The following is a 2,963-nucleotide window of genomic DNA, read 5'->3' as shown; positions in this document are numbered from 1 at the left end:
GTTAGCTTGGTGATATGCTCTGTAAATATTATTATTATAATTTATTGGCTCAAACAAGAACTTTAAATTACTCAAATGCGAAAGAATGATTGACTTCTTTGTTTGTTTTTAACGACGAACGAACTGTTTGCCGCTACTAATTAGTCATGTGTGAAATCATGCGGAACTCTGAGGATCATGTCTCGTGCGCGCAGAATGTGGAGGTCACGCACGCTTTCAAAAACTTTCAAAATTCGCAGTTGTTTGAATGATGCCTATATAATATCGATGCCTATGTTTGCAACTTGTAAAGTCAAGACGGAACGAATTATTTTGTCCTTGAGAAATTGTGAATCGACATTTTGAAAGAATGGAATGTTTTTCGGCGGCGAGTTGCGAAGTTCTTTGAGAATTTCTCACGAAGCGAAAACTTGATTTTCGTTGTTAAGGGACGCTTATAATTATAGCATCGATGCCTATGTTTGCAACGTATAGAGTTAACGAGGAACGAATTATTTGTTCGTGAAAATCGTGAATTGGTATTTTGAAAGCCCACAATGTTTTTCGGCGGCGCCAGTTCCGACGTTTTGACGGCGGTTCTGTGAGAACCAAGGGCACGAAAACTTTGTACTTATCAGTTGTTCATTCAAAGCATACTGCAAGCTACACAGGCCAGCATTTACTTGACTTGATGCGATGACGGATATTAGAGTATATCTTGCGGGTGGAAAGGAAAAGAGCTCTGAAAAGAACAACACCGAAAAAGTTCACAAGAGGCCCATCGAAGAAGGCAAAGTTCCTCAGTCGAAACGAAAGTTTTTGCCTTCATGGAAGACTGACTTTCCATGGGTATACCATAGAGATGGGGCAATGTTCTGCTCAGTGTGTGAGGATAGGCCCAATTTATCAGATTTGTCCTCTGTGTTTGTTTCAGGCGGCTGTGTAAATTTCAGGTTAGATTCTCTGAGAAGCCACGCAGGATCCGTTGGACACCAGAGAGCTGCAGATGCCTTCCGAATTGCAGCCAACCCACGAGAAGCAGTCATCCCATGGGCATTGAGACGACTGAACAAAGAGGTAGCTTTAAAGCTTGAAAAACTTTTCGACATAGCATACTTTGTTGCAAAAATGGAGATGCCATTTACAACGTATCCGCATCTTTGTCTATTAGAAGAAAAGCATGCAGTTGAGCTAGGACAGACTTACAGAAATGATAAAGCTTGCAAAGATTTTATAGTTGCCATATCTGATCAGTTTAATAACGAGATTGGAGAGCAACTGCAAAGAGCACAATTTCTGGGTGTAATGGCAGACAGTGCAACAGATGTGGGTGTTCGGGAAGTTGAGGATGGCTATGTGCGTTACTTGAAAGATGGAGAACCAGTTAATACATTTGAAGGGCTTAGGCCTTGACCTAACGCCAAAGCCCCGGGTATCACTGAAGCTGTTAACAGTGCTATGAGGGATGTGTGTGACAACTGGAAGGAAAAAGCGGTCACCCTTGGCACTGATGGAGCAGCTGTAATGGTTGGAGAAGTAGGGGGAGTTTTTGCCTTGCTGAAACGCGATATCCCTCACCTGATCAAGGTGCACTATATGGCTCACCGATTAGAGCTGGCGTTTGCAGATACTGTTAAGGCTATTCCAGAGCTAGAAGAGGCTAAGACTATGCTCCAAGGGATATGGAAGCACTATCATTATTCCCCTAAGTCCGTTCGTGAGTTGAAAGAGTTGGCAGAAAGTATGCAAGTTAGGGCGTACAAAGCTGTGAAGGCAGATGGCACCAGACGGGTACCCCATTTGAGGTGAGCTTTAGACGTACGTGATAGCGTGATACAGCATCCTTTGCCAGCAGCAAAGATGAAATCATTAATAAAGCTACAGCATTTATCACCGAGAGATTCCGAGGTCTTGGTGATGATCCAATCTTGCGTAAACACGGGACGAAAAATTGGATTTGCTGCACATTTGATCTTTGGCAAAGCTTAAGTCAAATCTGGAATCGCTTTTGACTTTACCTTTGACGCACGTCAAACGTACGGTCAAATCCATTACCAATTTGCTTATGCCTTTGACCATGGTAAAGGTCAAGTCAAATTCGTAACAACTTTGACTTCACATTTGACGCGCGTTAAATGTGAAGTCAAATCTGAAGAAGCTTTGTGCGTTCCTTTGTTACTTGACAAAGGCGAAGACAAATACGATAGCATCTTTGACTTCAAGTTTGACTATCGTCAAATGTGAAGTCAAATCTTAACAGGCTTTCCTACTTTGTTGATACTTGCATTGCCAAAGGAAAGACACAAAACCAAGGCAACGCTTTTGGGAGATTAAACGATTCGGCAAATACGGAACACTGACCGTCGTAGAGTGTTCGCTTTCCTCCTTTACCCCCTCGGTGACATTTCCCCCATATCCCCTATCACGAACACGTACACATTCAATCTATTGCTTGAAAAACGTCTACCAGTTGCAAAACGTAGCCTGAGTTCACATTCTTGTCGATTTTCGCTTTTCCAAAATTCAATGAGCACTAGTGCCAAAATTCCGTCGACCTCAGCAAAGGAATGCTCCCCCCAACCTTACCTCTCTACAAGGTCCGAAGGAAAGACACTGGGGAGAGAACTCCTTTTATGGGATATACAAAAGAGCAGGAAAAGTTCGTCGGTAGCTTGTTCTACTTGTCGTTTTTTATTCTTTCGATATACTTGGAGCATCTTACTTTTGTGAAAACGTACAGCCGGGTAAAAGTTATGTTTTGTGAAAGATAAAGGTCTCAGCCAGGGGATAATGAAGGTATGCATGACCGGACACTCAACATACAACTCAAAACGGTATCGAAAATTTACTAGAGACAATAAAAGCAAGGTCAAAGATAGCGATGGGAACGGGAGAGGCCAGTGGAAAAAAAAAAAGAAGTTGGGTACGTATGCGTTATGACATTTAGTAGTATTCTATTTGGTTCACCTAACTCAAAAGCCAAT

General features: G+C 42.3%; 1 pseudogene; it reads left to right on the top strand.

Annotated features, from left to right (window-relative positions):
- Window positions 1-675: 675 nt before the first annotated feature.
- LOC138016106 (zinc finger protein 862-like) lies at window positions 676-1,968 on the top strand (annotated as a pseudogene).
- Window positions 1,969-2,963: the final 995 nt, after the last annotated feature.

Source organism: Montipora capricornis, chromosome 9, assembly GCF_036669925.1.
Source record: "Montipora capricornis isolate CH-2021 chromosome 9, ASM3666992v2, whole genome shotgun sequence".
Taxonomy (NCBI): Eukaryota; Metazoa; Cnidaria; class Anthozoa; order Scleractinia; family Acroporidae; genus Montipora; species Montipora capricornis.
This window is presented reverse-complemented; position numbering and strand designations above follow the sequence as displayed.